This window comes from Antechinus flavipes, chromosome 3 (genome assembly GCF_016432865.1).
Source record: "Antechinus flavipes isolate AdamAnt ecotype Samford, QLD, Australia chromosome 3, AdamAnt_v2, whole genome shotgun sequence".
Taxonomy (NCBI): Eukaryota; Metazoa; Chordata; class Mammalia; order Dasyuromorphia; family Dasyuridae; genus Antechinus; species Antechinus flavipes.
In genome coordinates this window covers 83,932,611-83,954,310 of record NC_067400.1, presented here as the reverse complement: position 1 = coordinate 83,954,310, position 21,700 = coordinate 83,932,611, and the positions used below count along the sequence as shown (strand labels likewise).

Below are 21,700 nucleotides of genomic sequence, written 5' to 3'. Positions count from 1 at the left end.
TAGGCCAGAATTTAGAATTGGAGAACCAGGGTTCAGATTCTGCCTCTTCCAATTATTACTTGTGTGATTTGGGCCACATCATTAGCCTTTCTGAACTTCAGTTCTGTATTTATAAAATGAAAGGCTGAAACCAGATAATCACAGAAGTACCTTCCAACTCAAAATCTATTTTATAATAGGATGACAGAATTTCTAATGCAACAATTTAAATTACAGGACATTCCGGTTAATTTCTTCTGGAACAATAGAAATATTTTTTAAAAAGTTTTTTATAAACACAAATCTTCTAAAACATCCTTTAAAAAAATAATCATCAACTCTGCTAAAAATTCCCTTTCTGGAAATTATCTTGTGAAATACATAGCTCTTGTGAAATACATAACGTAGATATTATTCTTTATGGATAATGAAACAAACTAAGAGAGTTTATGTAAATCATTCAAGATCACATAGCTAGTAAGAGTTAAAGGACTGAAACTTAGATCTCTTCAAGGCTAGTATTCTTTACTTTATTCCTGATTGCCTTTATAAAGCAAGAAGGAGAAAAAAGACAAAAGTCAAAGCAGAGAAGGGAAGATTTGAAAGTCTCAAAATAAAATTTAGAAACATATTTCTACAGATCTTTACTTTAAAAATTTAGCTATTTATAAATGCACTAGAAAAAAAATTTTTTTAAATTAAAGTTATAAATTTTCCATCATGGGACTTATTTTTCAAAAACATTCATCTTTTTTTGGTCTTTGTGATTTAATTGACAGAAAAAGAGCAGCCCCCACTAAAAATAGGTATTTCTATAAAAGGGACCTTAGACGTCAGCTAATCTTATCATGTCGTTCATATTACAAAGGAGAAAACTGACACATCAGGGTTAAGTGACTTGACCTATGTCACCTAAGTAAAAACAAAGCAAAGCTGGAATTTCTGCCCAGATATTCTTAGACCAAATCTAGCAATCTTTCTACCACATCAATGTATTTCTCACAGAATCTTGTTTGAGTCCACTCACAATTCTAAGTATGTAAAACCCATTTAAATTACATTTATTTGGAGTTTCCAAGTTTCACACTTCCCATCAAGAAGTTATAGTAAGCCAGTATTTTCACAAGGTAATACTCTGGATATGCCCCAAAGGTTTTAGAATGTAAACTAATTTATAAAACTGTTGGAGGAGGACTGTGGAAGATTATAAGCAGTATCATTTCATAAAAGAGCTTAAAACCTGAAGGAAAACCCAGTTTACAAAAAAATTTGGTGCATCTTGAGGGTACTTAAGGATGAATTGACAACAATGCAGAGAACTTAAAAAGATTTTTATAACAAACATATTTTCACCATCAAGAACAAGGGAGTCACTACATATAGCTTCTAACAATACAGTCCTAAATCACAGAATCACTCAATCAATAAACATTTCTTAAGCACCTTTTATGTGCCAGAAACAGTGATAAGGCTGATGATCCAATGCAGCAGAAAGCATGCAAACAAATATATATGAAGCCAACTATAATACAAGAGAAATAGGAAAAAATTAATTTAACAGAATTAAAAGAGATTGGGAAAGGTTTCCATGAAAGGCTAGATTTTAATTGGGATTTAAGAAAGCCAGGGAAGGCAATGGGTGGTGGGCCCAAGCAGACAACAACATGTTGTAAATAAGAAATGACAAAGGAGAAGCAGTGTAAACAACAACTTCAAAGAAATGTATGATTAAAATGAGATGGTCACTTTGTAGTAATGACAGATGAATGATGTTCAAGTAATTCATTAGTATCCTCACAAGGACAAAAGAACTAGAGGGAGGTCTGAAGTAGAAAAAGCTTGGTCATACATTGCAAAGGAAAAGTCATGAATAATAAGCTATGTGGTCTGCATTGCTGGATTATTTACATGGATGAATCCACAGATAGCTATGCCAAATTAATAATTTCTCCCTACATAAAAAACAAATTAATTTGGTACATTAAAGTCTACCCTGTTACACTGAACAGGAAGGAAATACTCCCATTGGCTGGAAGTTTTTTTTGATTCTGTTTTGCTTTTTTTGTTCAGATGTATGATTTCTTCAGAATAGAAACCTCTACTTACTTAGTTTAAGTGGCCAAGAACAATTAAGTGGCACAGTGGATAGTCTGCAGGGCCTGGAGGCAGGAAGACTCCTCTTGCTGAGTTCAAATCTGGCCACAGACACTTACTAGCTGTGTGATTCTGAGCAAGTTACAGAATCCTGTTTGCCTCTGTTTCCTAATCTGTAAAATGAGCTAGAAAAGACAAACCTCTCCAATATCTTTTGCCAAGAAAACCTCAAATGGATCATGGAGAGTCAAACTTGACTGAAAAAAACCATAATAACAACTGTTTAATACTTTTATCACTGAACATACAATTGGCAAGCATCCCACCTTGTAGTCTTAAAGAACTGAATGAAGATTTAAGAAATGGTTACTATTTGGAAGAGACAGGAGTTAAATCCAGATTTTCCTATCTCTTTTATCCCCATGGCAGGCTGTTTCTTAGCAAGTATAAGTTGTGGTATAAATCTGCTGTGGGAAATTAACCTGAAAAAGCACAGTGTTTGCATTGTGTTTGCACTACTTATGACAATGACGATTACCAATTTTCTTCATTTCAGTCAGCTTCCAAAAAAGACTGCCTCAGCTTGACCCAAACCCTTAGCCCAGGAGACATCTATAAAAAGTATTAAAGTGTCTGTATCCAGAAAAAATAACAAAGGAGAATGAATGTAGTAAATCAGCACATGTTATGTTCACTTCTTTTTTCTGGTTTTCTTTTTTTTCTCTCTCCCAGGATTTTCCCTTGTACTCTGATTTTTCTCTCCCAACAAGATTTATAAATCAATACATGTTATATTCACTTCTTTTTTCTGTTTTTTTTTATCTCTCCCATGATTTTTCCATTTTGCTCTGATTTTTCTTTCCCAACATGATTCATAAAGCAATGTGTTAAAAATAAATTTTAAAAAATAAAGTGTGGCTGTATAAATATCACTGACTTAATATCTATACAGAATAAATCCTTTAATTTTAATCTATCTCAACTCTGTTCTCTTGTATTTGTTTAAATCAATGTTCACCCACATAATCTAGAAAATGGACTTGTGCAAGGACCATCCGTGCTTACTCCTTAATGAAAACCTAAAAGTCTGGGAGGAAGTTCTTTCGAAATGTTTGTTAGCCCAAAAAATTAGAAGATTTCAGGGGAAATAAATATTTTGTCTAAGATTTGCCTAGGTTTCCTGCTATAATCACAAGCCCAAATTATCATTTAATCTGCCTTGGAAGCTTCTGAGTCCAACTTGCCCATTTTACAAAAGAGGAAAGTTGAACTGCAAAGAGAAAGATGAGTGTATTGCCTTGGGACACAGCTTCTATAGCATCTTGAGGGTCAAGTCCAACACTCTCACCAAGATACCAATCTGTTGACATAACGACTCAGTTTGGGTATTGCCTTGGGTGTCATTTGAGCCTTATGATAATCGATTTCATAAGACAAGTACTCAAGATAAACCCTTTCCAATTGGTAGAGTGTTCACTAAAAGAGTTGTCTTTTCTTTGATAGACTTGAATTATTCACTCTTTCAAGCAAGCACTTTGCTACTTTTCATTTAAAGCAATCAACCAAGCTTGTAGGATTTGGTTAGGAAAACTTTGGAATCCAACAGCATTTGGGAGAAAATAAAATGAGGTGGGCTAGTAATTTCTTTTTTCAGAGTAAGGCTTAAGTCAAATCATCACAGCATAACAGTGAAATAAATACTGCTAGCAGGAAATAGCAGAGCTAATCACATAAACAGTTTTAGCCCAGCCATGGAATTAAAGGATCACTCTGTCACCATGTCTAAATATAGTTTTAAGCATGTGAGTCCCTAGGTTGTTGGGCTCTCTAGAAGCCTAAAACATAAAGACTCTCCATTCACTTCCCTCTAATATCTAATCTTGGCAGAAGTTGTTTCATCAAGGAGGGTGAAGCCGGGGTAGCCTCACTGTAGCCCCCCATGAGCTGTTGTTGTACTTAATGTTGCACAGACAAAAGTGTGAGCTAAAGCTTTAAGGGCTTTAGCTGGAGGAGCATATATGCCCTAGGAATATGCCAGACAAGCTTATTGCTGCATAATGAGGTTCTAGATTTAAACTAAAAGCAAATCACTTAAGACCTTTAAATCAGTTGTGTGGTAGAGCAGTTGTGGGTGAGCCTGCAATGACTTTTCAGCACTTTCTCAAATGCAATTTCTGAGCAGGGCTGATCCTCCCCAGAGCAGATGCACTTGCCATCACTCTGCCATCACTCTGCCAGCATGAGAGGTTATGGTAGGAGCTTTTATTCCTTGTACTGGCAGAGCTGGGAAGAACCCCTTCTGAGAGGAAAGCTTAGTAGACATTTTAGTTAAGTAGAACTTTAATAATCACCAATAATAACATTAGCTAAATAAACACAAGTGAACATTTTACTCAGAAACACCTTTTTTTCCCTTTCCTTTCTCCTTTCATCAAATGCCACAACAAAGCCAACTATTATCATGAATGGTTTTGATTGCAAATGTAACAAATTAAAAGAAGCATTTAAGAACTGCATCTGAGGGTTACCAAGTGTCTTACTAATATTGTTTCATTTGACCCCCACAACAACCTGGAGAAGTAGGTGCTATTATTACCTTTATTTTATAGAAGAGGAAACTTAGGCAGGCAGAGCTTAAGCGACTTACTCAGTGGTACTATGAGACAGGATTTAAACTCGGGTCTTCCTGACTCCAGGTGAAGCATTTTATTCACTGAGTCCCTGAATCTGATTATAAGGAAACTTGTAGGCTTAAAGAGCATATTTGTTCATTGTTTGCATTACAAAGTAATGAATGGGGCAGTTAGCTGGAGCCATAGTGCATGCAGTGCCTGGTCTGGAGTCCGGAAGACTCATCATCCTGAGTTCAAGTTTGAACTCAAAACACTTTCTAGTTCTGTGAGCATGGGCAAGTTACGTAACTCTATTTGTCTGTAAAATGAGCTGGAGAAAGAAAGGGCAATCATTCCAGTATCTTTGCCAAGAAAACCCCCAATGGGGTCAGGAAGAGGCAGACACAACTGAAAAATGACTTAATAACAACATAGTAAACATCTGGAGGGTGATCAATAAATGTTAAATAGATTGAATTGATCTGAAGACAGCCTTTCTTGAGTGGAAATTATTATTTGGATCCTTATTCATTTTTATAAATGCAATAGATTTTTTAGTTAAAACAATTATTTTTCTTGACAAGCTCCTGCTATCCAAGATGGGTTCTGAAGAAGTGCCAATGGTAGATGTTCACTTCACTTTACTCAAAACTCTTACTTAAAACTAACCTAAGATATACACAAGCAAAAAGGAAACATTTTCAAGGAATCAGATATACACCGATTCATTATGCACATGCAATCCTTTTAAATAGAAGTTGGTTGTCTAGTGCTTAGAACATATATCCCCAAAGGATGAAAATGATCCACAGAAAGAAGTGCTGCCAGATTGGTCCCCCAACATTCATTGAACATCCAATGTACCTGAAGTACCATACATATGCCAGGAAAAAGAGAAGAAAATGTGGTTGCAATGCTCGTAAAAAAAGGCAAGATGACTTGAGGCCCAATTCTGGAGTCCAGGGACCTGGGTTCAGATCTCAGTTCACTTACTATTTATTGGTGTGATCACGGTCATGTCAGTTAACTTCTCAGAGCCTCACTTTCCTCATCTGTAAAATGGGAATAATACTTCTATTACTTAAATCATAGGTTTGTTTGGAGAAAAAGTTTTGTAAAACTTAGAGCTCTTTGTAAATATGAATTGTTATTAACAATAATAAAAAGTAATTTCTTTTTTGGGTCTTATCTTGAATGTAAATGCTTAATCATAGATAAAGAATTTTGTAGGAAACCAGAAAAAGCAAGAAGGGAAGAATATACATACATATTAGACACAGATCACATTAATAGCAGAAACAGATGGGGAACAGTAGGTAGTAGGAGGGGTAAGTAGCAGACTCACTTAACAGTACAGGGAAGAAGAGCTTTGGGGAGGGGGTAAGGACAACAGGAGAGTCAGTCGTTTAGTGCTAGTCCCTTTAATTCAACATTTCCTAAATTCATTCAGAAACAAAATCCTTTCTGACTTGAATATATTTATGGAATCCCAAGTGGTGATGGGTAGGAGGCAGGAGGTACATCTAGGGTCTTGAGGTACTACATCAGATAAAAAGGAATTTGGGAAATTATGAAGAAATAATTAAGCAAATTTCTTTCATGGTGACAGATAATATTCCCAACTATTCCATTATCTTACAGAATCCTAAGATTAAGTTCCTAAGATAAAAGAAATTTTGCTTTAAAGACATAAATATATCATAATAAAAGTAACATTAGTTGTAGGCCAGCTATTTTGCTAAAAACTGTGCATTTTAAGCCAAGGAAGAATAGATATGGATATAGAAGCTGGCTTTAGAGTTTAGAAGACCAGGATGATTCAATTCCATCTCTGCCACACAGTGACAGATGTGCTAGGCAAATCACTTAAACTCTCAGTAATCCCTCTCCCCCTCCTCCCCCCATTCCCACCAGGCAACTCTCTGAGACAATCAATAGCAGAACTGCAGATTTACTTTGACAATGGAAATTCACTAAAAGCTCATGGATCCATCCAAAACAAAAATCACAGTTCAAGAGAAAGAAGACAATTATTAGGCAAGCACCAGACAAAAATATAATCCAAAAGATGATTGGAAATGGGGGAAGGACGTAAGGAAGGAAGGAAAAGAAAACAAGCATTTATTAAGCATGAATGGGTCAGACACTGTGTGAAATTCTTTATCAATATTATCTCATTTGATTCTCACAACACAGCTCTGGAAATTGGGTACCATTAAGATCCCCATTTTATTGTTAAGGAAATAGGTAAAGAGTGAGGAATAAAAAATGACACCTATATTATGAGCCTGAGAAACAGGAAAGACAGAAATGTCCTAGAGAATAATAGGAAAGTTAGGAAGGTTTTGGAATTGAATCAGAAGATCAAACTCACCCATAGACAAAGGCAATACTTATCCAAATATCTTAGTCTCCTCTAAGCCAAGAGATATCAAGCATGAAGCCTTCAAGGAACAAATTGGCAAGTTATATTTCAGATTCTTATAGCAAACTGAAATAAAAGCTCAATAGTAAAAATATGTTTGAAGCAATTAGTCTCTAACATACATACATTTCTGGAACTGCAAAATGGAAACCAGAACAGAAGTAGCTTAACAACATATTATCAGAGCATAAGTTCTATATAACCCTAGGCTGTCATTTGAGCCACAATTCCTCTCTCTTGAATAAGTAGAGCTTCAAAGGGGCCAGTCAGAAGAGTTTTCAGAGGAAGAAGCTACTAGTCGAGAGTTCAGCGGAAAATTGAGAAGGCTCTCTCAGAGGCACAACCAGATTCACTTTATCTCACACCACTGTGGTGGCTGGGCACCTATACTTCCCCCACTGAGACCAAGCAGGTCTGAAAGACTTGCCAGAAAGCTAGCCGAGCCCCAAGTGAAGGAGACAAGACATTCATTCCATCTTTGTGCTGGCTGTCACTTTCTCAACATCAAAAAGGAGAAATAAGATTGATGAATAGTTTTGGATATATGGTAACCATGTTAAATACAGTAATACTTTTGGAACAAATAATGGTAGGTTGAAAATAGGCACATGCCTCTGGATTTGTGGGATATAATTCAATGCGATTTATTTATAGATAAAGCCTAAGAAATCAATCAACTAATAAGCAATTATTGGGGCTTACCAAGAAAAAACAAGAACAGTCTTTTGCTGCCCTTAAGAAGCTTACATTCTAACAGGCCACAGAATTCTCTCTAAAGCACTTTACCTCTCTATCCATAATAAATGAGCCCATTGAATTAGATGACTTAAAAGATCTTTTTTTTCCTTCTGTTGAATTAACAGATTAAGATAAGATTTTAATAAAATGATAGTTCTGGAATTAAACCTATGAAATATGTATAGAAAAAATAAAAACTTATGAGTATATAATCAACTTATCTTCATCAAAGATGACAAAATATGATGGTGATTTATCATCACCAAAAACTATTTAAGTACTTTCAAACTTAAATTGTGTAGTATGGTATCTTGCACATATTTTCAGACTTCAATGTATTGATCAGTTAACCTGGCATGTTCTTTTTCTTTTTTGTTTTTAAAAATACTATTTGTTATATGAAAAGGTTTTCTGGAAGAGAAAAGATAGAGATATGGGAAAAAATCATTGTGTGAAAAAACAAAAGCCATCAATAAAAACTTATTTTAAAAGAAAAAAAAAAGTCTTTTCTGTGCAATTCTTTTAATGGAATGATGCTTTTAAAAATAGCCATAGAGGTTCGGATTTCACAACTGGAAAGTGTCAAACTAAATGATATCAACTAGCACATGTATACTCAATATAGAGACAAATGTTTGTCATTATTTTGCACTTTGATTTTAAGATGTTTGAGTCATTTGCAATTCAGTGGGAGAGAGGATAAAATAAGGCAGAATTCAAGTTCAAGAACATTATAATATTAATGTGACCCCAAACTTTATCAACAATTTTTCTCTAAGACATGAGTCACAAACTGTTGTGTTCTTTTTCTTCTTTAAAATATATAATATGATGGTTCTCTCCGGGAGAAGGTAGGTTTCTCTGGGGAGGTTTTCTGGAGGCAGCCTTAGTTTCAGTTGAAAGTAATAATCACCCAAAACGCAGCCAGGTAATAAAAGTTCAGATCTTTTATTGTCTCTAATATAGCCCGGTTAGCTTAGAGGCCTATCTCTCTGCTTGGTTCCAAGAGCTCCCTCTGAATGTCTCCAAATCCTTCAGTCTCTGCCTCTGCTTTCTTCAGCCTCCAGCCAGCACAGAGATGGAATGAATGTCTTGTCTCCTTCACTTGGGGCTCGGCAGCTTTCTGGTGAGTCTTTCAGACCAGCTTGGTCTCAGTGGGGGAAGTGCAGGAGCCCAGACACCACAGTGGTGTGAGATGAAGTGAATCTGGTTGTGCCTCTGAGAGAGCCTTCTCAGTCTTCCGCTGAAATCTCGACTAGTAGCTTCTTCCTCTGAAAACTCTTCTGACTGGCCCCTTTGAAGCTCTACTTATTCAAGAGAGAGGAATTGTGGGATATGAGAGAAAGGGATTATGGGTTTCTCCCATAGTGCTCTCTGGCCCTAAGAGCTTTGAGGGAGGTGTGAATTCACAAAGTTACAGTTAACTTTGTGAATCTTCCATACTTGTGAACTCCAAAGAGTAAAGGTGTGAACACAAGCATTGTATCAATTAGTTCTACTTAGTACCTTGTTTCAGGTTCTGGCTCAAAACATCTTCTTGTAAGATCAGATCAATAATCTATCAACTCTAATGAGTTAGCAGTTTCTAAAGATTCCAACAACAAACTACGCAGGAAATTTCCAATTAAGTCTTTTAAGAATTGAATTAACATTTATCATGTACATTCTACAAATTCAAACAACCCCAATCACTATATAATGGCCAAATAAAAATAATTTATTATAAGACTCCAAATCCTTGCATAAAATATAATAAAGAACGCATAAATAGTCCAAATTAAAAAAAAATCCTATGATTTAGATTGCTCTTCGTTATCTCAAAAGTCTATTGTAAAGCATGAATAATAATTTTTTTAAAAAGTGATCAAAATGTGAAGTATACTATCAAACTATATATTTCCCACACTTGAAATGATTTGGGAAATTTTAAGTGGACTGCTTTTCCATCCCACCTTTCTCCAAATGGTTTTTCTACTCATTGTTTCATTTCAAGGTTGCTATTAGCTTGGAATAAGATAGAAATAAAAAACTGCTCTTTGGCTGTGGAAACTAAATCACATGATTGTTAGCAGAAGGAAATACGAGCTAACATAAACCAACAACTCCAGTGTCAGTCACAAAGGCAAAGACAACTGTATCAAATTCACATGATAATCCTTAACTGATTTCTCAGGAGGGAGGAGGCAACTTGGCTCAAACACTTTACTATTATTTTAAGAGACAGTAAGCTCTTCATTACAAATAGAATCTCTGAACAAAAACTAAGAAGGTGTTAATTGTTACTCTTTAGTTTTATTCCATTATGCCTGGTGTATTATCATAATTTTAAAACTATTATTTCCAAATTTGCTAAATTAGAAAAAATAAAAACCAACAAATTAGATTATAGGTAGAGGGCAGCACTTAAATATTTATTATGTAATATTTTTGACTGAGCATGTGCAGTAAACTATACATGGGTAATCCCTGTCCTGAGAGGTCTTCCCTCTGAGAAGTTCCCCCATCCCCCGGCCCACCTCAAATATATATATATTCCAAGACCTGATTACTAACAAAACATGAAAAGTCAAAAAAAATTTTTGTGGCCTTACAAACCCAGATTTTTGTAAAGGATAAGGAAAGAGGAGTTGAACAAGGATTGATCTTTGTGAAGATACACTCTCCTTCTTCCCTCCCATATTAACAATATTTTCCAAAATATTTTTATTTTTTTCAATGGGGTAAAAAATCCTTCAAGTCTTTATCTTATAAAGCAGCAGATTTCTGGAGACACTAAAACATAACTCTGATATATTTTTAGAATAATAAATAATTCTTTAAAACATCTGCAAATATTTTACCATATGCCGATATGCAAAAATTAGATATGAAATAAAATCAAAAAGAACAATCAACTATAAACCATAAAATCATGGATAAATCAAAAAACAAAAAGCTGCACAAATATAACTAAGTTGAAAAATTACATATTACTGTTTTATAATTTGAGGTTTAGACTTTTATTTGTGGGTTAAATGATAATAAGATAACATAAGAGTTGTTTTTTTTTCCCTCTGTGGCAGGGAGAAAAACAAATTCTAAAAATAGCAATAGTTCAAAAACCAGAGGCTAAAAATTCCTATGACTATTACTTTATTTCCCTAACGACAATATAATGTAAAAAGACTTCTGATAGACTTCCTCTGGCCCTAAATCTTTTAGGTTTTTTTCCCCCTAATTTTGTACTTGAATCCATAAAGTAGAAATAGGAATCATAAAATTATTTGTTCTATTAAGTAAATAGCACGTCATCTTTAAGCAACGTGTTTCTAAAAGATAAGTAATTTATTAGGACCACTTGTTCTACTATCTTCGCAATATTTAGTGTAGGCTATCTCTTTTCATAGGCATTTTGTGCAAGTACAAAGCAGGGATAGATTATAATACCTTTTTTGTACAAATATATGCCTTATTTAATGGCATCACATTGTAAACAAGGAATTATGCTGGAGACATAATGCAAATAATGTCAAAAAATATGACTGAGAAAAGGAAATGAGCCAATCACATACCTAGAGCACAGAATAACCAATAGGAATGTTCCTCTAGTGTCTTCATAAGAACATATTGAGGGCGTTCTCTGTAGCTAATATGTGCACATAAGAGATATCAGGAATGGACTGGGATCTGCGTGGCTGGAAGAAATATTTACAATAGATTACACTAATCTATTAGAGTATTAATATTATATGGGTGAAAGTGATAGGGAAAAAACATTTTTACTTTATTACATGATTCTTATTTCAGATGGAAAAGACTACCGAATTTTAAAAATTTAAAGAGTGAAGACAATGAAATAATGGAAAATAAACAAAAATTTTTGGAAGGAGCTCAGGTTTCATGTGAAGTTATAATTTATAAAAATCTAATGACATGTTTAAACTGAATAAAAACAGAACTAACTAAAATGGCTTTTAAATGATGTTACATATTTTTGAGAGATATTGCTTATCTGTGAGAGCCATGCTGTGAAAGAGTCATGTCAAATTTCGATGGTACTGTCAAAAATCATTTTAAGAAACACATAAATAAAACCTTTTTTTCCTTTAAAATAGGGTCTCTCCATCTCACTTCTGGAAGTGCAATGACCATTCACTGATCTGATCTATGGGGCAGCCAGGGTCCTATTTTCTTGGAGTTTATCATATTCCTGTCAAACTTAAGAGTTTAAGGCTTTAGCTAGACAGAACTACCAAACTCAGAATATCCATCAATCTCAACATCCTAGCAGCAGTGATAGCAAGAATGCACCACCATGCTGTTTGTTGCCATGATCTTTGGTGGAGAGGAAAAAAAAAACCTGTTTGCATCATTTATCAGATTGTATTACATATCTTCCCATGCTAAGAAATTGTACTTTATTCATAGGAAAGACATCATTATATTCTGGGGTCTACGTGGATTTATCAGGGAAACCTGAATCATATTTACAATTATGGAGAGTAGCTCTCATTATAATAGCTTTTGACACCTTACAACCTTACACATACCCCTCCTTTCTGGAGGCCACCATTTTCTGAGGCATTTTTCATTGGCTGCTCACTCTGGAATGTTCTCTTCTCATCCTTATTTCCTGGCTTCTTTCAAGTCCTAGCTAAAACACTACCTTCTTCTAGAAACCTTTTCCAAGGCCCCTTAATCCTAGCATGTTCTTCTTGTTAATTATCTCCAATTTATTCTGTCTTTAGTTTCTTTATCAATAGTTGTATTTTATGTTTTCTCCACCATTTGCCTGGAAGCTCTACATCTGTCTTTTGCCTTTTTTTATATCCTCAATGCTTAGCACAGTGCCTAGCACATGAAAAATCACTTTTAAAACTCTGTGATCTTTTTAACAAATTAAGTCTGTTTCCTCCACCAAAAAAGCAAGGTCTTTAAGGGTTCCTGCCATTTTTCAATGTTAAAAGAACCAACAAAAAAACCCTTATTCTTTATAATATCTCTTATTAACTTGAACACAACAAACAAAAGATCATGAAAGACCAATATTCCAAGAAACACAGTGCTTTAAAAAAATACAATTTATAGGATTCTTCCTCTGCTTGTGAAAGCACAATTGTGTCCCTAGGTTTGTGCCCCAAACTCAAGCCATGTCTGTGTCTACAAAATTTGCAGCTGATGATTTATAAATATATTTAAACAAATTCCCCCAAATAAAGGATTTCTTTTAAAAAGATAATCGAGTCATTATTCCTCAATTTCTGGTAGAATTTTTATATATAATCTAATTCAATGACTAGAGAAAATAAAGGTAAATTCAATAATCCATCACTAGTGGAAAGGAGAAAGATATGAAAAAAATGTAAACTTAAAAAAAGTTGTTAAATTATGAACTTCAGAAACCGAGGAGAAGTAGTCTCCACTCTCATCTCCACTTACAGACATACTGTACTTATTTTTCAATGAACAAACTTCCTTTGTTTTGATTTACACTAGTGAACCAACCATATTGTCTGTGATGTCAATAACTGGAAGCAACAAAGGCAGAAATAAGTTAAGAGAATTAGATTATTTAAGTGGGAAGAAATAAGTTAAGAAATATCACTTCAAGTAATTAATATGGGATCGATTATTTTTGGGGAGGTGGAGAGAAGGAAGGAATAAAACATATTTTCCTAAATTGGAACTACATTTTAAATGCACTATAGAAGCAACTTAAGTGGAACCTGTGGTAAATTCTTCTGTAATATGACTAATTGCCATGTATACTTCCAACCATACCACAGCATACTGGAATTACTTAGCAGTGAAATACTCCTGTCCTGCCACTGGTTGTTTCCTCTTGCACAACAAACTGTCAGAAAAGTTGCTGGACTTGTACACAGTATTTTTCAAAGCTTCCTCAAGGCATAACACGTGAGGTTTGGGCAAGCACCAAACTATGTAGGTATGATACATGTTGTTAATAATTTCCCCTTCCAAAAAGTATGGTCCAAAGACCTCAAAGCCTTTGACAAATATTAATTAGTTCCACCTCACTCCTATTAGACAAGCATTCTATATTCATTTTCTGCCATTCTTTAGCATAAAAAAGATAGAACAAGTGATTTCTTCAAGGTCAAACTATGAGTCACTGACACAGTTGAAAATAAAATTAGATTATTATTCCATTCTATTTACAATGACTACAAGTCCTTCCCAAAGCCCTTCACACCTCAATCATCTACTGATTTCTGACCTAATAATAAAGAACCAGGCAAATCTTTTGAAATTAAAAAAAATCTATTGCAACTGTTAACAACTATTTATAGAATGCCTATGTGCAAGTGATTTACAAACTAGATGGAGAAATATAATAAATATAAATATGAAAAAAAAGTCAACTTGGTTATTGGATGATTCTTCCTCTGCTTGTGAAAGCATAATTGTGTCCCTAAGTTTGTGACCCAAACTCAAGCCATGTTTATGTGTCTACAAACTGTGCAGCTGATAATTTATAAATATATTTATACAAATCCCCCAAATAAAGGATTTCTTTAAAAAGATAATTGATTCATTATTCCTCGGTTTCAGTAGAATTTTTATATATAATCATTCAGTTTAATGACTAGAGAAGATAAAGGGAAATTCAGTAATCCATCACTAGTAGAAATGGAAAAGATATATAAAAACAACAAGAATGATAAAGAGGCTCCAGGATAAAGAGCCTATGATGCACAAAATACCAGGCACTCTGGAAAAGAAAAATAAAAACATTCTCTGCACTACTACAAAGACTACATTTTATTGGGGAGAAGAGCATATAGGGAAATAATAAGGTATGCCTAAGAAAATATCTAATTCTTATCTATTATATACATGGCAATGCTAAACAAATTCTCAACCTGATACTTTGCTGAATAATTCCCAAACACTACTATTACCCCAGCATGGGACATCCCTGCCTGGATGATATGAATAGAGAAATTTATCCCCCACTGCTACCTAGTTGCCTTTGGGCAAGTCACAACTGTCTGATCCTTCACTTCTCATCACGGAAAAGTTAAACAACAACCTCAGTGATCCCTTCCAGCTCCTAATTAAATGTTCAGCTTTAGTGGAGCAGTGCTAGCACAGGGGCAGAGAACTTCTCAGTATATGGACACATCTAAAGTCCTTCATTTAGTACTGGTTAGCAAGGTTGTACAATCCACATAAGTCCTTCCAGGAGCACCAAGAAGTCAAGCAATAACACTGCCCACGGATCCACACTGGCAACCTGCCTCATCCCACCAGTATCTATCTCCTCAACTTCCCTGGACTCCGACTTACTTTTTAAATCTCCCTGTCTAAAGACTCTCCTCACTCCAATACATCCTCTATACAACTGCCAGAATGATTTGCCTACAGTCCACATCAAATGATATCATCACCTTGCTCAACAAACTTCCAAGACCCAGCCCTATCCTACCTTTCTAGTCTTCTTACACCGCACTCCTGTGTTCATACTCTACAATCCAAGCTTAGTGATCTGTCCACTGTTTCCTATACAAGACACCCACTCTCTCATTTCAGTGGCTTTTGTATCAGCTGCCTCCCTCAGTCTTCCTTTTGATAGAGAATGCCCTCCCCCCTTCATTTCTATCTGTAGGAATCCCTGGTTTCCTTCAAGACTGCTTATATGCCAATTTCTTTATTAAGCTTTTTTTTCATTACCCCAGTTACTAGGTCAGGTCCTTCCAAAATGACTATATTTATTTAGTATATATTCTGTACACATGTATTTATGTACGCTATTGTCTCTTCCATTAGAATGTAAGCTCCTTGAGGGTAAGGGATATTTCATTTTTGTCTTTATATCTGGCACACAGTATTTAATAAATGCTTACAGACTGACTGATTTAGGGGTCCTAATTCTAAGCTCTAAACATTCTTCCTTATTTCCTCTCACCTGGCAGAGCTATACAAGTTGGAAGCGGAGAAAAGGGACAGGGAATTGCTCCAAATAGCTGTACTTTGTCAGAGAGAGAACTAAACAGAGGCAATCAGTCTTCAAATAAAAACTACTACACAATTTTGCAAGAATGAATCTCATTGGCTGACAAGTATATGTACTACCAAAACAAAACATGCTTTCCTGTCCTGTTTCTGAATCTTAAAATTTGCTTGTTCTTTCTGGGATATTTTACATTTTTACATTTTCTTTTTGGAATATAGTTTGTCCATATGCTTAATTTACATATTTAAAAAAAGGCAGGTTGCTAGTGTGGATCCATTTTAAAAAGTATTCTGCCACATATTAACCTCTCAATAAAATCCTTTTAGTGCTATGGTAGCTTTTAAGAGTATTAACTGCTTAAGACTATATGGGGCTTTGAGCAAGAAAAATAAGATGTATTAGTTTAAATCCTCATCAGAGTGGGAAAAATTATTATTTTCCTTACATATCTGATCAATCACCAGGACAGAATTTTGGTAAAATTATTCTGCATGGCTAAAAAACAAAGTCCTTCTAAATTATTACTTCTGTATCCTTTCACAATTTTCCTTGTATTAGCAATAGAATCTTTGTTTTAATCTGTAATCCAAAATTATTAATGATTTTATTAATATATTGCAAAAGTGTGGCTGTGTAGCAAACTAGGAAATATGACTAAATTTTAATTTCAACTTAGTTATTTAAACTTGAGAAAATTATCTCAGTGACTCAGTTTTTGTCACATACTAAGTGTGGGCAGTAATCAAATGGAAGTCTTTATTGCTAGCAATGAAGTAAACAATACATAAAAATAAAATGCATACACAATAAACCTATCCACAGGAAAAAAAAAAAGGGAGCTACTTACGCTTTATTCTGACCTACAGAATCAGAATCTTAAAGTTGAAAGAATAATCTGAGATCACAAATTCCAAGCCCTCAATTTATGGACAAGACACTGAAGCCCAAAGAGATGAAGTGACTTGTCCAAGGCCATACTAGTGCTAATTTTTATCATAGTTCATCCACTTTAGTTATATGTCCCTAGCATCTTTATCCTGTTTCAGGATGTTTAATGTTTAATAAAATAATGAGGTTTTAAAAATACAATAAAATAATGATCATTTGTGAAGCTGGTATAAGCTTTCTGATTTGAAGGCTAAAGAATTGGTATAAGATGGGAATTCATTAATTGATGTTTAAAAAGTAATATTCAGAAAAGAAGTCCTCAAATACAAATCCTATCCATTATTAACATTAAAAGTCTAAAAGTTCTCTTACATCTATCCTCTCCCAACCATGATATAAAAGGAATGACCTCAATGTCACTACCATTCTAAATTAACTATTTTTCAGTTCTGCAGCTCAGAGTTCAAATTCAGCATCCTAATACATTTTGATGGGGTGAGGGGAAGGGGAAGGGGAAGGAGAGAAATTAAAGGGCCTCCTACACAACCAAAACTATCTCCCTATGTTTCTATTAGTTCAAAGTTCACCCTCAATGTATCAGTTAAGAAAAAAGCATTTGAGTTCTTCCTAAAAAGGAGGAACTCAAATTTGAAGAAGTGGTGTGTTCAGTACCCAGTCTCAAGGACCCAGACAACCAAAAACAACCAACAGACATTAATTAAACTCTTACTATGGGGCAGCTAGGAGGCACCATGGCTAGAGTCGGCTCTCAGCCTCACCCATAGACTTACTAAGCTGTTTGCCTTAACACTGTTTGCCTCAGTTTTCTCATCTGTCAAATGACCTGGAGAAGGAAATGATAAAGCACTCTAGTACCTTTGCCAAGAAAATCCAAAATGGAGTCACAAAGAGCTGGACATGACAGAACAACATGTGCCAGGTCCTGGGAATATACAAATACAAAGAATGAAATCATCCCAACCCTCAGGGAGTTGACATTCTAATAGAAAATTGGAGAAAACAAAAACATGCACGTATATAAATGTACATATATACAAATACACCAAGGTGAATAAGCAGACATACACATTTGCATATATAGATCCAGACACATACAAATACACATAGATGAATAAGCACACACATACAAATACACACACGAGACTCAGAGAGAATATAAGGTGATTCGGAGGGAAGGCGCTAGCAGAAGGCAGAAGAAGGGCTGGAAGCAGAAGATAACGTTCGAAGATGCCATCCTGCCTAAATAGAGAAGGGTCTCATCCCCCACTACCCTTAGGGGGGTGGCTCAAGCTCCTGTCATGTCTAAGCGGGAGGCTGGTAGCCTCGCCCTGGCGGCCAGATGGCATATTTTGGGATGCCATCTGGTACCAGCCCTCCTCCAAGATCTGGCCATCCATCTAAGCCCACCCAAGAGCCTAGAGATCGGCCTAGGGGAGCCGTCCGAGCTCCCGGCGCTTCTCCCGAGTCCGTGACCTCGGGGGACCCCAGGCTCAAGGAGGAGCGGAGGGAGAGGGAGGTGATGTTCAGCCCGGCTAGAGTCCCGAAGGCTGGCTAGTGTCCCTTGGATAGGAGTCTGGAGGGGGTGCCGAAGTCACTCACCAAGGGGGTCTCGACGCTCTGGGCTCGCAAACGCCGAAAGTCTTCGAAGGGTCCCAACAAAAGCTTGCTGCAGAAGCCGCCACCGCAGCGACTAAGCAGCCGGGTGGCGGAATAGACTGGCACTCGGCTTCAGAGCGTTAGCGTCATCACCTAGCGACCTGAGACTGGCGGCGACCTCGTCGATCCAGATCAGTAAGACGCAGGGTCCGAGAACAGCCCGACTGGGAAACTGTGACGAGTGGGTCTCTGGGAATTGTAGTTCTTTCTCTGCCTCCGCACTTCTCTGGTTGGCCCCGCTTCCCACCAGCCCCGCCCCACCGTGCTTTCTTTGGCACTCGCTCGGCGGCGCATTAACGGCTGGCTTCAGCCGGCGGGGCCGAGGTTGGGCTTCGGCTTCGGCTCCAGGGGTTGGGGGTGGAGCCGGGGCGGGGTTAGTCCGGGCCCCGGGGGTCGGGAGCGGGGCGGACTGGGCTGTGGGGAAGGTCCCCGCTTAAGGTGCCTCTCGGCTCGTCTCCCCGCCCGGTACCAGGGGGCGGGCCTGGGACTCTTCCCCCTCCACCCGCACCGTGCTCCGGGCTCTCCAGGCTTTTTGAGGAGGAGCCGGCGGGCCGGGCCGGGCCGGGGCCGGGCCGGGCCGGGGCCGCCGCTTGCAGGGTAAGCCGGGGGAGGAAGCTTGAGACGGAGATGGGAGGGGGCGCCGGGGCCATGGCCGCGCTCTCCCCTTCGGAGACCCGGGATGGTCCCGTGTCCGAATGCGGGCTCTGGACGCCCCTGGAGAACCTGGCCTTCGGGTTGCCTGGGGGGAGGGGCGGGCCAGGAATGTGGGCCTAGAAACTTAGACTGGATGGGGGGAGCCTTGACCTCCCTGCCGTCTCACCTGCCTGGCGCCTGCCACCCCACTTGCTGTCACCCTGCCAACCTGTCATCCCACCTGTCTGTCACCCTTTCTGGCACGCACTACCTGCCACCATGCCACCGCACCTGCTCTGTCACCACGCCGCCCTGCCTGCCTGCCACCCCACCTGTTTGTCACTGTCACCCTGCCTGCTTCTCTGTCTCCCTGTCCTCCAGCACCCTTACATCTGTTGGATCTTCAGTTTGCCCCTCTGTTATATAACAATGATGGTAAAATGAGTTGAAATCTTATCTCGGACACTTACAACTGTGTGACCTTGAGCAAGTCATTTCACTTTAGTTTGTATGCATTTTCTTGGCTCTAAAATGAAGGGGTTGAACTTGATGCCCTCCAAGATGGCCTTGCAGATGTAAAATGTAAGTTGTAAAGATGTCATTGAATATTGCCATAGTAAGAAAGAACATTTATCTAATGCCTTAAGATTTACAAAATGCTGTACATGTTCTCAGACAGAGGTTAGGTGATTTTCCGGGGGTCATTCAGCTACTAAGCAGCTAGGGTCAGATTTGAACATCAGCTCTTTTGATTCCAAGTCTGTGACTATTAGCACCTAGCTAGGTCACATACTTCCTATCATAAGCCTAGATCAGAAATTAAGAGATTGAAAAGCCAATATAGTGGTTAGCCAGCAGTGAATGAATTCAGAATGTCTTATTACAGTCATATGTTCTAGGGGCAGGGGTCCTCAAACTTTTTAAATAGGGGCCAGTTCACTGTCCCTCAGACTGTTGGAGGGCCAGACTATAGTAAAAACAAAAACTTTGTTTTGTGGGCCTTTAAATAAAGAAACTTCATAGCCCTGGGTGAGGGGAATAATCGTTCTCAGCTGCTGCATCTGGCCCCCGGGGTCATAGTTTGAGGACCTCTGTAATCTAGGAGAAAATCTGTGCACTTATCAGGGCCTCCCCTTTTAGAACTAACAGATTTTGTGGTAAATAACATTTATTTTTACTAAACAGTAGCTACTATTAAAGGTTTTTTTCCCCTAGATGAAATCTCCTCAGGTGAAACTATACTTTTTACCATACCTCCATCTCTAGTGGTTTTTGTTTGTTTATTTTGGGTGCATATGAGGCTTTTATTTTTGTCATCAATCTCCTTTAGATACAGAGGACATAGATATTTCATGTCATTTTTTTAAATTAAATTTTTGTTTTGAATTGTCTCCCTTTCTTCCCATTCCCTCACTAGATAAGACCACCACTTCAGACAAACATATACAAAGAGAGCCATAGATATACTCATATGTGTATAAATGTATAAATGTGTATATATATGCATGTATGTATATATGTGTGTGTGTGTGTAAATCTATGCTATGCATACTTTTATTTATCAGTTCTTTCATTAGAGGTAGATAATATCTTCCTTCAAAGGTCCTTTGTAATTAATTAGAGTATAATAAATACTCAGAGTAACTTAGTTATTCACAATTATCCTTCAAACAATATTACCATTACTATATACAATGTTTTCTTGGTTCTGCTCATTTTACTCTTTATTTCATGCAAGTCTTTCCATGTTTTTCTAAAATCAAACTATTCATCATTTCTCAACACACGGTAATATTCCTTCACAGTCATATTTAACAATTTGTTTAGTCATTTTCCTAATTTTCCTCCATTTCTAGTTCTTTGCCACCATAGAGAGAGCTGCTGTATAAATATTTTAGAACATATAGGCTTTTTCCTTTTTCTCTGATTACTTTTGGACACAGCTTAATAGTGGTATTTCTGGGTCACAGCTTTAATCACTCTTTGGGCATAATTCCAGATTGCTCTCCAAAATGGTTGAGTCAGTTCATAGTTCCACCAACCAGTGTATTAATGTCCCAATTTTTCTATATTCCCTCCAAAATTTATCATTTTCACCTTGTGTTTTAACCAGTCTGATAGGTGTGAGATATCTTAAAAGTTGTTTTAATTTGCATTTCTCCATAATGATTGTAATAATGATATATAGCTATCTATAGTTCTGATTTTTTTTTTAGCAAAAAATCTTGCAAGTTCCTATCCTTTCACTATATATCAATTGGAAAATGACTCATTCTTATAAATTTGACAGTTTTCTTTATATTTGAGATATTAGTCCATTATCTGAAAAATCATCTGTAACATTTTTCTTCAGTTTTCTGCTTTCGTTCTAATTTCAGCTACATTGATTTATATATGTTTAAAAAAATCTTGTAATTTTATGTAATCAGAATTATCCATTTTAGATCTCATAGTGTTCTCCATCTCTTTATTCACAAATTCTTCTATCCATAAATCTTATGATTTATATGTTCCACGTTCTTCTAATTTCCTAATGATAACTTCATTTATATCTAAGTCATGTATTCATTTTGACCTTATCTTAGCTTTCCCAGTAATTTTTTTTTTTATTAAGTAGGGAATTCTTACATCATAAGCTCAAATCTTTGTGTTTGTCAAATGCAAGCCTATTATAATCATTTGCTACCATATATTATA

The 21,700-nt window shown here is 36.7% G+C and overlaps 2 protein-coding genes across 4 annotated transcripts in view; one reads left to right on the top strand and one right to left on the bottom strand.

The window, feature by feature from the left end:
• Nucleotides 1–18,460, bottom strand: part of TRAK2 (trafficking kinesin protein 2) — a 72,245-nt gene extending 53,785 nt beyond the window's left edge. Inside the window, exons 1-2 of the mRNA XM_051990522.1 lie at nucleotides 18,314–18,460; nucleotides 5,679–5,737 (exon numbers count right to left, since the gene is read on the bottom strand). The gene's annotated coding sequence lies outside the window, so the exon portion shown is untranslated. The remainder of the gene's footprint in view (nucleotides 1–5,678; nucleotides 5,738–18,313) is intronic.
• A 300-nt stretch (nucleotides 18,461–18,760) lies between these two features.
• Nucleotides 18,761–21,700, top strand: part of STRADB (STE20 related adaptor beta) — a 50,849-nt gene continuing 47,909 nt past the window's right edge. For all 3 annotated transcript variants that reach the window (XM_051983776.1, XM_051983779.1, XM_051983775.1), the window contains exon 1: nucleotides 18,761–18,967. The gene's annotated coding sequence lies outside the window, so the exon portion shown is untranslated. The remainder of the gene's footprint in view (nucleotides 18,968–21,700) is intronic.